We start from the raw sequence: 15,346 nt of genomic DNA on the forward strand, positions 1-15,346 counted from the left end.
TTTTATGCTTTAAAACATCAGATTGAGAATCGGTATTCCTGCCCCTTTTTGTGGAACACTGACTTGTATGATAGTTTTCCATTCTTTCACTTTGACTATGTGTTTGTCTTGTTGAGTTAGGTGGGGCTCCTGTAGACAACACATGATTGGATTGTGTTTTCTGATCCAACTTCCTACTCTGTGCCATTTAATAGGTGAATTCAGGCCATTAACTTTTATTAATATGATAGAGTGAAAATATTTTAATGCCATTATTCTAGAGTGTTCTGATATATAGCATGTTTATGATGATGTGACTGTTTATAAGAGATCTTTCAGAACTTCTTGCAGGACAAGCTTGGTGAAAATTGATTCCTTCAACTGCTGTTTGTCTGAGAAGGTGCCTCTATCTAGTTTGAATGACAGTCTAGCAGGATACAGTAATCTTGGTTGAAAACCTTTCTCATTCAGCACTCGATAGATATCTTACCATTCCCTTCTGACCTTTAGTATTTGTGAAGAGAAATCTGCTGCTAACCTTATGGATCTTCCTCTGCAGGTGGCTGTTGTGTTTCTCTCAAAATGTTCAAGATCCTTTCCCTATCCTTATTCCTTTTCACTCTGAATATGATGTGTCTTGGTGTCTGGGTTAATTCTGTCTGGGACCCTCTTGGCTTCTTGAACCTTTATGCCTTTTATGTTGTTTACAGTAGGAAAGTTCTCAGCTGTTATGTCCTGTAGAATGCTTTCTTCACCTCCCTGTCTTTCTTCCTCTGGCAAGCCAATAATGCATATATTACTTCTTTTCAAGTCATCACACATGTCTCTGTTGTTGTTTTCAGTATCTCTTAATCTCTTTTTGAGGTCTCTTCTTTCTTAGTTTTCTCTAATTCATCCTTGATCTTGCTAATTCTTTCACAACTACAGAAATTAACAACTGTTTCAATGTTGTCTCAATCCTTGAGATGAAGCACAATTTCTGTTAAACCCTCTTTTGTTCTTTATCTTCCATGTAGACTATGGGAGCATGCAGTCTTTTTAACTATAAGTAGATTTTTAGCTTAATTATTCACTCCTAACCTAGAGATAAAACAGGGTGGGAGAGATATAGCACAGTGGCTATGCAAAGAGACTCCCATTCCTCAAGGATCTAATGTCTCAATTCAGCTTTTCTGACATCAGTCAGAACCAAGAAAAGCAGCAGTCCTTGGCCCTATGAGTTTTTAAACAGATCCTGTTTGTACTCTATAGGTTCTGCGGCAATTATTCAATGCATCTCCAAATTCTTTAAGAGAACAATGTGGAAAGGCTACCACTACACAACCCCACTTTCAGACCATAGGGAGTGTTATTCTCCTGAGATGCCTGATCAGGTCTCTGCCCCTTATGTCAGCACAGGGCCTCTCCACTGCTTCCCCCATCTTCAGGAACAGTAGCACTGGAGACTCAAAGTTGCATTTGGTGAGCTTTAGGGAATCCTCTCCTCTTGTCAGCAGTTTTTTTTTTTAATTATTATTTATAAAATGAAAACACTGACAAGATCATAGGATAAGAGGGGTACAATTTCACACAATTCCCACCACCAGAACTCCATATTCCTGATAGCTTTCCTATTCTTCAACCCTCTGCGAGTATGGACCCAGGAACATTATGGGGTGCAGAAGGTGGAAGGTCTGGCTTCTGTAATTGCTTCCCCACTGAACATGGGTATTGACTGGTTGATCCATACTCCCAGCTGCCTCTCTCTTTCCCTAGTGGGGTGGGGTTCTGGGGAAGTGGAGCTCCAGGACAGATTGCTGGAGTTGCCTGTTCAGAGAAGTCTGTTTGGCATTATGGTAACATCTGGAACGTGGTGGCTGAAAAAAGAGTTAACATATAAAGCCATACAAATTGTTGACTAATCATGAACCTAAAGGCTGGAACATTGCAGATGAAGATTTGGGGTCTCCATTTTGGAAATAGCTAGTAGGTCTATTTTAGGTATATTCCAAAGGACCCATAACTTTACTAGTATTTGCCTGAGCCTGACATTTGATATGCAGGTGAACCCAATTTATTGTCTGGGGAGATGATAACATGGCTGGAAAAAGGGCTAGGAAGCTGGATCAGGGAAGAGGGTAGCTCCCAAATATGGGAAAGGTATATAAATATTTTTTACTGTAAATCTCATCAATTTTATCTGGGCCCATATTCAGCATAGTAGCCTATGTAACCTCTACATCTCTGTAGGTCCAAACTTGCATTCTATATTATCTGCTCTCTGCCTTCCCCTCCTCTCTCAATCTCTCTCTGCCCTGTCCAACAACAACAGCAGCAGCATCAACAGCAACAATAATAGCAATAACAACAATGGAAAAAAGATGGAGGCCAAGAGAAGTAGATGCATAGTTTGGGCACTGAGCCCCAGAGATAACCCTGGAGGCAATAAATTAAAAAATAAAGTAAAATAATTACATAAATCAGAGAATTTTAAAATGCTGACATTTATAATGCAGATTTGGAGGTTGCTTCAGTGGTGTTCAAACTACTTGAATTACCACTTCTTGTCCTTATGACAAAATATTATGTTATATTTTTTAAGTTCTTTTTCTTAATTTTGAAGTGCAATTTTTTTAATTTCTTTATTGGGGGATTAATGTTTTACATACGACAGTAAATACAATAGTTTGTACATGCATAACATATCTCAGTTTTCCACATAACAATATGACCCCCACTAGGTTATCTGTCATCCTTTTTGGACCTGTATTCTCTCCTCCACCCACCCCAGAGTCTTTACTACCGAAGTCCAATGGAATACAAGAAGAAATCATGGTGGGTAACAGGCTACAGCAACATAGTGGTGTTATATTGGTATAGGATATTGATTTTTTTCCTTTGTGATTTAGTTTATAGTGGAGATTTTACCACCCCCCACCCAGAGTCTTTTTCTTTGATACACCTAGTCCAGTCCACGTTTCACTTTGCTCCTTCCCTGTTTTTCCCCATATATTAAGATCCACTTATAAGTGAGACTTAATACTTCTTAGTATGTGTACTTCTCTTTGTGGCTTATCTCACTTAACAAATCTAGTTTCATCCAAGATGATACAAAGGAGATGACTTCATCATTTTTGACTACTGAGTAGTATTCCATCATGTATATATACCACAATTTTTTTAGCCACTCATCTGATTTTGAACATCTGGGTTGCTTCCAGGTTCTGGCAATTACAGATTGCACTGTTATGAACATAGACATACATAGGTCTCTTCTGACAGGTATTTATGTTTCCTTTCGGTAAATCCTCAGGGGAGGAATTGTTAGGTCATAGGGTAGGCCCATTTCTTGTGTGTTGAGAAGTCTCTAGACTGCTTCCCACAATGGTTGGACCATTTTATACTCCCACCAGCAGTGCAGAAGAGTCCCTTTCTCCCCCACATCTTCTCCAACATATGTTGTTTCTGTCCTTTCTGATGAATGACATCCTTATAGGTGTAAAGTGGTATCTCATTGTTATCTTTATTTCTCTGATGACCAGTGACTTTGAGCACTTTCTCATCTATCTGTTGGTCTTCTAAATCTCTTCCTTACTGAAATGTCTGTCTGTGTCCTTGCCCCATTTCCTAGTGTGTGTGTGTGTGTGTGTGTGTGTGTGTGTCTGTGTGTGTGCGTGTGCGTGTGCGTGTGCATGTGTGTGTGTGTTAATCTTGCTGAGCTCTTTGTCTGAGGTGTATGAAAGATCTTCTCTCACACTTACCGTGTCTTTCTGTGTTGGTGGCGATACCCTTTGTTCTGTGGAAGCTTTTCAATTTGACATGGTCCCATTGGTTTACTTTTGCTTTTATTTTCTTTGTTGTTATATTTGAATCCTCAAAGATTTTTGGAAACATAAGTCTTGAAGTGTCTTGCCAATGGTTTATTCTATGTATAAGATAGTTTATGGCTTTATGTCTGTGCCCTTGATCTACTTAGAGCTGACTTTTATGCATAGTCGTATGTGATGGTTCAGTTTCGTCCACCTGATGTTTTAATCCAATTTTATCAACACCATTTGTTGAAGAGACTTTCATTTTGCTACCTAATAGTGTGTTCCCCCTTGTCAAAAATTAGTTGGCCATAGATTTGGGGGCCTATTTCTGGATCTTCAAGTTTATTCCACGGGTATATGTGTCTATTTTGGTTCCAGAGCCAGGCAGTTTTGGTCAGGTTTTGAGTCTTCAGGTAATATAATGCTTACAGTCTTGTTCATTTTTCTCAAGATTTCTTTTGCAATCCTGGGGACTTTTTGGTTCCAAATAAATTTTTGTAACTTTTGATCTATTTCTTTAAAGAAATTTGTTTCTACTTTGATGAGGATTATTGCATTGAATCTATATATGGCTAGAGTAGGGCCATCATTTTGACAATACTGATTTTCTCAATCCATGTGCATGGGATGTCTTTCCATTTCTTTTTATCTCTTTGTATTTCTTTATACTTCTTTATATCACTTTGAATTTCTTTGAAGAGTGGCTCATAATTTTCAGAATATAAGTAAGTCCTTTACTTCCTCCGTTAACTTGATTTCCTGAATTTTTTTTCTTTTTCTGCTATAGGAAAGTAAAATGATTAAATGATTTCTGGATATGTTCTTCTAATTTATTGTTTGCATAGAAGAATGACAATGATTTTTGAATATTGATTTTGTAGCCCGCCACTTTTCTATACTCTTCAATAATATCCAAGAGTTTTGTTCTGCACTCTTTAGGGTCTTGTACATATAAAATCATATAGTCTACAAATAGGGACAGTTTAATTCTTCTCTTCCAAGCTAGATCCCTTTGATTCTCTTATCTGATTACTATGGCTAGGACTCCCCAGCCTTGTATCCCTGTGATGAAATCTACTTGATCATGGTGCACGATCTTATTGGCCAGTGTGTGACTGGCCAGAAGTTCTCTCTTATTTCTTTCCAAATGTGTCCCCTCCCCACCCCCATTCTTCTCTTCCTTCTGGTACAGCGATGATTTGAATGTTGTTCCTCTTTTAAGTCATTACACGTCTGTGGTGGTGTTCATTGTCTCTTAATTCTTTTTTCTAAGATTTTGACTCTTGTTGTTTTATACCATTTCATCTTCACACTTGCTGATTTTGTCTTCTGCCTGTATTGTTCTGTTTGTATATCCTTCAGATCTATTTGTTAGATAAGCTATTCTATCCTTTTGTTCAGATAGTGTAGCTTTTAGTCCAGCTAATGTGCTTCTAGCTTGTTCATTGTATGTCTTTGCTCAGCTGTGTGGCTCTTAACTCTGCTCTTGTATTGCTTTGTTGGGCTATTGTGACATTTGCTAGTGCAGTTGTTAATCCATTTATTTATTTTTCTTTTTCCTAAATTTTGGCTCCTATTCTCTCCCCGAGTCACATCTGTTATTCTTCCCTTCTTATTGTTTTCTTCCCTGAGTTTTATTGCCACAGTGGCAGACTAGTTGTCCAGTGTCTATAACAAACATTTTGATTGTCTCTTGTTTATTGGTGTTTGTTTTTTGGTCTTTTCTCCTGACTTGCTGGGATGAGTTTCTTCTGTCTCCCTTCCTGTTTGGTATCAACACCTATCTGATTACACAGACTGCCAGAGGTGAATAACTGGCCAGATGTAACAGAGGTGCTATGTACAGTAATATTCTGGCCTGAAGCAGATACAAAGTCCTGCAAGTGTTTGGCTGGACGTGTGTGGCAGCACTGAATCTGGGGGAGTGCAAAGTGACCCCTCAGGTGATCCGTGGTATAGAGTCCCAGCATGGATTAAGAGTGGCCCTCTTCTTTCCAGGCAGAGACTATGATGACCTGTTGTGGTTGTTCAGGGTGGGGTGGACTGTGATTTCATAATGGGGGGGGGTGAAGGGGCCCTGGTTCCTATGTGCTTGGAGCACAATTCACTTAACTCTGGGAAGGGCTCAGGGACTGGCTGCTGAGTCCAAAAAAGGTGTCACCTTGGGGGCCAAGTGGTAGTGCAGCAGGTTAAGCACACATGGCGCAAAGCACAAGGACCAGCAGAAGGAACCAGGTTTGAGGCCCTGGCTCCCTAAGGGGGGGTCACTTCACAGGAGGTGAAGCAGGTCTGCAGGTATCTTTCTTTCTCTCCCCCTCTCTATCTTCCCCTCCTCTCTCGATTTCTCTCTTTCCTATCCATAAACAGTAATGACAATAATAATAATAATAACTAAAACAACAAGGGCAAGGACAACAAAATGGAAAAAAAATGGCCTCCAGGAGCAGTGGATTCGTAGTGCAGGTACCAAGCCCCAGCAATAGTCCTGGAGTGAAAAAAAGACTCTTAACTCATTCATAAATTAAATATGTTTAAGTCTTAATGTCCCTAAGATTAAAAAGAAAAGTTTCACCTCCCTAGAAGTCCTGGTAGGGATTTATAGGTCCAAGTTTCTCCCTGAGAACGGACTTTTGGGACTCATGGCAGTCAGTTGGGTACAGGTTGACAGTCCCACAGTGGAAGCCCTGTGGAGAGCTTGCTAGGACCTGGATTCTCCTCAAGCTCCTCCAGAGAAATGGGACAGGGGTTGGGGGACCAGGCACAGCAGGACCACACAGCAAGGGAAGATCTTTCTCAGCAGCACAATGATCAGATTTGCCCCTTGGTAACCAAGGGCTGGTAGCGGAGCCTGAGGCAACTGCACAGCAGTGGCTCCCTTGATGGTCACCAGAGAGTCCCTGCCAACAGTGCACAGGGGGTGGGAGCAGGGCGCACGACTATTGCCCAGCAATGCACCCTTGATGGTTACTGGTTTGGCCCTGCTTCCTGCTGACGGGCTGGAGGTGAGGCACGAGGCTATCTGCGCAGAAATGGCTTCTTCTGCAGGTGCCAAGCTGGTCCCTGCTTATGATGCAAGGAGGCTGGAGGTGGGGCGTGCCTTGATGGGCACCAGCTACTCCCTGTTTAAGTGCACAGGGGCTGCGGGGAGGTACGAGGCAATGGGACGCACACAGCCATAGCGTCTTCCACAGGCACCTAGTTTGTCCCTGCTTATGACGAAGGGCGTTTGGGAGTGGCTCGAGGCTACTACACAGCAATAGAACCCTTTTAACTTTATTTATTTTGTTTGATAGGGGTATTTAGAGGGAAGAGGGAGACAGGGAGGGAGAGAGACAGAAAGACACTTGCAACACCTGCAGACCTGCCTCACCATTTGTGAAGCTCCCCCTGTCCCGCCCCCCCCACCCCCGCAAGCGGAGACCTTGGGCTTGAACCCAAGTGTTAATGCACTGTAATGTGCACACTTAACCACGTGTGTCACCACCCTGGCGGCAATGGAACCCTTGATGGGCACCAGCTCCTTTCTGTTTAAGGCGCAAGGCTGTGCAATGATGTGTTCTGCAGGTGCCTAGCTTGCCCCTGCTTGTGATGCAGGGGGTCTGGGAGTGGGATCGAGGCTGCTGCACAGCACTAGAACCCTTGGTGGTTACCAGCTACTCCAGGCTTACCCCTCCAGGGACTGGGGCTGGGGCGTGAAGCTACTGCATCGCAATGTGGTTTTCCACAGGTGACTTGCTTAGCTTATCCCTGCTTATGATGCAAAGAGGCTGGGGGTGAGGCGCTAAGCCACCACTGAGAAATGGCATCCTTAGAGGCATGGGGTGGGCGTGGGACTTCTGTGCTGAATCCCCAAATGGATACCCAGAAAGCAGACTTCTCCCACCTCCCACCCCCCATAGCTAGCTGTGGTGGTTCGCTGGTGGCACTGTGCATCAGCAATTCGGGTTTGAATTTCAAGTAAACATGCTTGCTGCTTCCTGGCTGGGCCCAGAATCAGCAGGTGTGCTATGGAGGACAGAGGCAGGTGTTCTGGGTACCAGGACTACAGCAGCCTGTGGTGCTGGGACTCCAGATTTGTTGGGGAGTGCAGCCCCGCATGCTTGGGGAGTGAGGGGGGGTCTGATATCAGTAAAAACTGGTAATACTTGATTGTTTTGAATATGCAGTCAAAGCTGTTGCCTTTTGTTCTTTGTGTAAAGCCAGCTGAGCCTGTGCAGGAGGGAGCCCTACCTGTCAACAGTCCTTGTCTGTGTGCTTCTCTTGCTGCACCTTTGGACTTGGAGCTTCTCAGGGATCCTTCTGGTCTTTGTAAGTTCTTGCAAGTTATGTGATGGCCTCCGTTTGGCAGAGCACAACCCTGGAGCTGTATGTTCATCGCCATCTTGACATCTTCTCCAAAAGTTTGATGGATGATTTATAAGGTATTTGTGTACTTAGCAGTGACTCATTTTCTTATGAAACCATTCTTTTAAAAAATAATATTGACAAAGTGTGTGAGAAATAGCAATCCTTTTTTGTTTTTTCCCTGTGATGCGTTGTCAGATAATCTGCTTCTGTCAGTATAGATTTATTTAGTGGAAAACTATTAATTAATGTCTTCCAAAGGAGGCACAGACCTTTGGTGATGGGAGTGGTGAAAAAAAATATAAAGGACTTTACTATAAACCAATATTCCCTAGAACTCTAATATATATATAGTGTGAAACAAATTTATGATGAGGTTTCAGAAAATAAATAAATAAATAAATAAATAAATAAATAAACATCTCCAGGAGTTGGTATAGCTGTTAAGCACACTTGCATGTGTGAAGTCTAGACATCAATTCCTCGAGGTACGTAGCTTAGAGTGATGCTCTGGTCTTCTCTATGTCTCATTCAGTAATAAATCTTTAAAGAAAGGTTATAAACTAACTTTTAAAAAGGCTAACTGAGCAATGATGCTATGACTAATATTATTATTTTATTATTTGGTTTTTGTCATCCATTATACTTGTTAAGAAAATAACAAATACCCTCATGGTCTGAGCCATAGCTAAGTAAGTATTCAATTATTCACCTTCAAAAATTATCCTGAGAGAGTATATATCAGTGAAGCATTTTTTATAATATATTCAAGAAATTTCAGTCAATATGTGTAAATGGAAGTTAACATTTTTAAAAGTCTACTCTATCAAAATCAAGTAAAATGGGGGTCCCACATTTCATTCTTTATCTTCTCTGATGGCTGGTATAGGATAAGGTATAATTACAGTCTTAAAGCATTTTATTTATCTTAATGAAAAAAGGAAGAGAGAGAGACAGAGAAGGAGGGAGGACAGGAGGGAGGGAGGGAGGGAGGGGGTGAAGAGAGGCAGGCACTGGATAGGTTATGGTTATGCTAGGGATTGAACCTGGGATCCCAGAGCCAAGAAAGTCATTTGCATACCCACTATGCTGTCTCCTCAGACCTGATTATAATATTCTATGCAATGGATACTATTGTTATTTAAATATTTTCCCTAAAGAAGCTCTTAACCCTCCTTTATAATTTCACTGTGCATAACTGCAGCAATAATATTATCTTGCCATTTTCCTTTCTACCTTTTGAATATGATTTAGGGGGCGGGCAGTGGCGCAGCGGGTTAAGCGCATGTGGCGCAAAGCACAAGGACCTGCGTAAGGATCCTGGTTCGAGGCCCCCGGCTCCCCACCTGCAGGGGAGTCGCTTCACAGGTGGTGAAGCAGGTCTGCAGGTGTCTGTCTTTCTCTCCCCCTCTCTGTCTTCCCCTCCTCTCTCCATTTCTCTCTGTCCTATCCAACAATGAACAACATCAACAATGGTAATAATAATAACCACAATGAGGCTACAACAACAAGGGCAACAAAAGGGGAAAAAATGGCCTCCAGGAGCGGTGGATTCATGGTGCAGGCACCAAGCCCAGCAATAACCCTGGAGGGGAAAAAAAAAAAAAGAATATGATTTAGATATTCTACCAGGGAAGTGTCTTCACTGCAAGGCAATATCTAATTCATTACAAAACTCTGATTTTTTGAATTTTTTTCTGAAGTCATATAATGACTCCAACAATACCTTTCTGATACTCTCTTGCCTCTACATTCCCAAACTCTGTTTCTTGTATTCTTCTCTCCTGCAGTGAAAGGTCAAATCCAGCTTTGCTGAACTCTAGGTCTGTTCTTAGTGGTCTTTGACTGTAGGTCACTAACAGCAGACAGTGATGAAGAAAATGAGGTCTATAGAAGAGAATGTAGGATCAAGCAAAGGTCTTTCTTTCTTTCTTTCCTTTATTTTCCTTTCCTTTCCTTCTTTCTTTCTTTTCTTTCTTGCTTTCTCTTCTTTCTTCTTTTCCTTTTCTTTCTTTCCTTTCATTTCTTTCTTTTTATTTATTAATGAGAGGGATAGAAAGAGAGGCATCACTCTGGTATAGGTTCTACGAGGAGGATGGTACTCAGGACATCATGCTTGAAAGTTCAACCCTTTATCTAATGTGCCAGCCATTTCTGGGACCAGAAGGGAAGGTTTGTCAATGATGGGGAAACTGCAATGCTTTGCAAGCTGGGTGGTGATTTCTGAAGTGATATCTGAAAGTTGAGAAGAGAGAGTCTAGTGCATATAGATGACCTCAGATATGGGGAAGGACAGTTCACACACAACAACTTATCTGTAGAAGGTGAGCAGTATTGCTTTCAAAGCAGGTAACTTGGAAGTTGAGTTGTTGGGAGCCTGCAAACAATTTATTCGAATCGCTTTTTTATCTTGTTGGGCCAGAAAGCAAGATCATCAGTAGATGAGGAGGAAAGATATCTCAATAGTTGGAGAGAAAAGTTAGAAAGTCAATATCCACAGGAAAGGAACAGAACTTTAGAACTTCTGGCTTAGGAATTTAGGAACTTAGGAATTAGAACTTCTGGCTTCAGTAAGGGCTCAAAATCCTTCGACTTATTTATCATACCAGAAATACATTCCTAGCTGTCCAACATTCATTTCGGATTTAAATTAATGTTGATACTGATCACATACTTTCTTAACTATTAGTTGTCAATCTTTACACACACACACACACACAGACACACACACAAACATACATTATCTATATCTGTATGCCTGTTTGTCTATCTATCATCTATCTATCTACCTATCTAACTACCTTGAAGTGGTTATGTCAGAACCAATAATTAGAGCACCAGCATGATTCCACTTGGCACAACCACAAAAGAGACACTCTGTTGGGCTCAGGACAATTATCTGAGGAATTCTGTGTATGAACTTCCTCCACTGTGGCGCAGGATTATCACTTATGTGGGCATAACAAAAAAAAATCTATTTTACATGGATAGCATGTGAGCTGAATGTGTTATTATTTACAGTATACTTAGAAGCCTGTATTTCCTAAATAAATGGAATTTATTTCAAAAGTAAGAGAAAATTTGAGTTCCATATTAGAAAGTAACTAAATACTACACCAGTCTATTACTAATACAGTCATTCACTGAGGCTATCATGTGAGAAATTCATTTTTGCTTATGTTTGTTTCTTTACTTCCATCAGAGAGAGAGGTCCCAATACTCTATTGTCCAACAACTCTGTACATGGAACATTATTACAAAGGCCCTTTCAGTGTGCCCAGTTTGCTTATTGTGTGATGCCAAAGAGCACCACTAATGTGAAAGCCTAAGTTTCTATTTTTTTTGCTGGCTTCCTGCCCCAATTCTAATGTATTATTATTTTTTTGAGATTTATTGGAATGCTTTTTATATTAAATATTTAACCATCTATGCTTAAAGTTTTATGAAAACATCATGTGTTCACAGAGTCTATGAAACCTCAAAAGACCTGCTCTATGAATAAACATTATTTTCCACATCTGTAGAATTTCAGATAATCAGACTTCTGAAAGGGAATGATTTATCTTAAGTATCTGATTGACCCTGGCATTCCAAATGTCAGTGACCTCTTGAAAGAAGTAAAACATAATTTGATAATGTCTACAACTTCTTGAGAGAAATAAAGCATAATATAATATTATTAATAAAGTGTCTGGGACTTGCATTCAATGAACACTATCCAAATTCACCTATTTCACTAGCAAAGAATTAAGACAAATAATAGTTCCTAAACACTGCCTCCAAGTTCCCAAGGAAAAGTTGAAATATACCCAGGAGAAATAAGTTTCTATTAAAATACAACAGGATATTTAACAGCAGTGCTTTGCTCTCTTCAGAAATCATTCAATAGGATTAGTGATGGAATTCTTTTTACTTAAAAAAAAAAAACGCTGTTCAAAGCTTTTTCTTTTCCTTTTCAGTAGTTTTGCCTTGCTACACAGACAATGCCCACAGAGAAAGAAACTTTACATTGTATTTTACATTCAAGGTCACTGTTAGGATTTGTGAATTGTATAAAACTTAGAACACCCCCCACCCCAGAACATATTAAAGACCCAACAATGTTGTTTGCTTTCCTGTATCTACTACATGGCCATGTCTAGACATGATGGCAAAAGTATAAAGGTGACGTTACACTAAATGGATTGATAATCTGCTCATTCATTTTATTTCCAGAGTAAGTAGAGATTAGGTAACAAGGTGGGTATATGGGAGCAAAGACAATAATTTAACAGCTTTGAAATTATATGAGTTTGAACTACTCTCTTACACTTAATTTTCTTAACTGCAGAAAATCACTGTTCTATACAAGTTAAAAACAGAAAATACCAACTGAACAAAGAAATGAAACATAGAATGTTTTAAGTATTTAATACTGAGAATTGATTTGATTTCTTCACAGACACAAAAAGTCAGTGCATCATCATTTGACTTTTTCACACTTATGGAAAACTTTGGAATTTAGGTTTTGAGAGATTAAACACCATCAGAATTACTATTAATAATATTTTTTTTAAAAAAGGTAATGGCAAATATACACCTTGTTGTGGGTGTATGTGTGTATGTATATTTGTATTTTACTATCATATACAAGTTGCTCTTATTTTATTTATTTATTTATTTATTTATTTATTTGCCTACAGGGTTATTGCTGGGGCTCAATGCCTGCACTATGAATCCACCGCTCCTGGAGGCCATTTTTTTCCCCTTTTGTTGCCCTTGTTGTTGTATCATTGCTGTGGTTATTATTATTATTGTTGTTGTTATTGATGTCGTTGCTGTTAGACAGTACAGAGAGAAATATTTGGAGATAGTAGGGGAAGACAGAGGGGGAGAGAAAGAGACACCTGCAGACCTGCTTCACAGCTAGGGAAGTGACCGCCCTGCAGGTGGGGAGCCGGGGGCTGGAACCGGGATCCTTATGCCGGTCCCTTGCTTCGCGCCATGTGCGCTTAACCCGCTGCATTACCACCTGACCCCCTGAAGTTGCTCTTATCTTAACTCTGAAGTTGCTCTTATCTGTAAGTTTCTGAACGCTCAAAGACTATTCTTGGAATCTGCATACTCTATTGCTCTAGCTCAGTGGCAATGCACATGTGTTCCTTAAACTGCCTTGAAACTAGAATTAGGGACCAGGTGGAGGCGCACCTGGCTAAGTGCACATGGTACAATGCACAAGAAGCCAGGCTTGAGCCCCCGTCCCATCTGCAGGGGGGAAAGATTGGCAGCTGGTAAAACAGCGCTGCAGGTGTCTCTGTTTCTATTCCTCTGTGTGAAGAAAACTTTGGTGCTGTGGTCTCTTTCACTTTCTCTGCTTTTCTGTCTCTAAATTAAAAAAAAAAGAGGAACTTTTCAGCACTGCAAAAGCTTTATTCGGCATAAGAGAAATTATACAGGAAGAATAACCTCACCGATGTAAATATTGTGAAATATTGTGGCAAAGCTTGTCAGAGGAACTTGAACCATGATACATATCACAGGATATATATAATCTCCATAAATAGAGATAACCCCAAGGTTATCTCTGGGGCTTGGTGCCTACACTACAAATCCACTGCTCCTAGAGGCCATTTCCCCCCATTTTGTTGCTCTTGTTGTTATTGTTGTTCTTGCTATTTGTTAGGACAGAGAGAAACTGAGAGAGGAGGGGAAGACAGAGGAGAGAAAGACAGACACCTGCAGATTAGCTTCACAGCTTGTGAAATGACTCCTCTGCAGGTGGAGAGCCGGGGTTCGAACCGGGATCCTAACACTGGTCCTTGTGCTTTGCTATGCTACTGTCTGTCCCCCAAAAAATATCTTTTTAAGATATATAAACTTGAGAAAACACCAGAGTGCAAAACAAGTAGACTTTATCATTGTAGCAAATAATAATAATTAAAATACCTTTGGAAGTTCTTAACTGAAAATTGAATAATTTTCAGTGTCATGCGTTAGATATTATTTACATTTTATAGAGAAGAATCCAAAGCTTAGCCTTTAGAGAAGTTGTTATTATGTATTGAAGGATAAAGATGATGAGTTTTAGACAATACAGTTAAGCAGATTCTTTTAATAGCCCCGCCAGAGTTATTACTGGGGCTCAGTGCCTGCATGACAACTCCAGTGTTCCCAGTGGACATTTTACTATTTTTTAAAGTAGTTATTTATATTTTATTTATTTCTTTCCCTTTGTTGCCCTTGTTTTATTTTTGTAGTTATTGTTGTCGATATTGATGTCATCATTGTTGGATAGGACAGAGAGAAATGGAGAGAGGAGGGGAAAACAGAGAGGGCAAGAGAAAGATAGACACCTGCAGACCTGCTTCACCGCCTGTGAAGTGACTCCCCAGCAGGTGGGGAGCCAGTGGCTCAAACAGGTATCATTATACTGGTCCTTGCACTTTGCACCAGATGCGCTTAACCTGCTGCGCTACCGCCCGGCACCTGACATTTTACTATTTTTTAATTTTTAGACAGAAGTGGAAAATAGAGGGGTGGAGGAAAGAAAGAGGAGAAACACCTGTAACACTGCTCTGTCACTCTTGAACCCCTCCCCAAGAGTGGGGTTTGGGACTTGAACCTGGGTCTCCATTCATGGCAAACATGTATAATAGACCAGGTGAGCTACCACCTGACTCCAAGCAAACTTTTTTTTTTTTTGTCATGACTGTATCTGAATTTGCTTTGTTTGTTGTTTTTTTATTTGTTTGTTTGTTTGGTCACCTTTACAATTTTCAGCACTCTGGATTGATTTCTCAGATAGAGACAGGCAGTAATAAAGAGGGAAAGAAATAGCAGTTTCAGTGCTGAGGGGACCAGACTCAAACCTGGGCTGTGCTCATGGCAAATCAGTGCACTGTACAAGTGAGCACTATTTTGTCAGACCATAGAGAACTGAGTTGGCTTAGCCAGTGTCTTGAGCAATCCACTCATTAAGTTATCAGCACTTAGGCTCAACAAAAGCAAAAGCAAAGACAAGCTGCTAGGTAAATAAACAGGAAAGCTGTGCTTTAAGAATTTTGAGTAATAGGGGCTGGATGGTAATGCTCCTGGTTGAGCGCACAAGGTTCAATGCACAGGGACCTGGGTTTGAGCCCTGAGTCCCCAACTGCAGGGGGAAAGCTTTGCAAGTGGTGAAGTGGTGTCACAGGGGTCTCTCTGTCTCCCTCTCTAGTATCCCCTTCCTTCTCAATATCTGGCTGTCTCTATCA

This window comes from Erinaceus europaeus, chromosome 15 (assembly GCF_950295315.1).
Source record: "Erinaceus europaeus chromosome 15, mEriEur2.1, whole genome shotgun sequence".
NCBI classification, from domain to species: Eukaryota; Metazoa; Chordata; class Mammalia; order Eulipotyphla; family Erinaceidae; genus Erinaceus; species Erinaceus europaeus.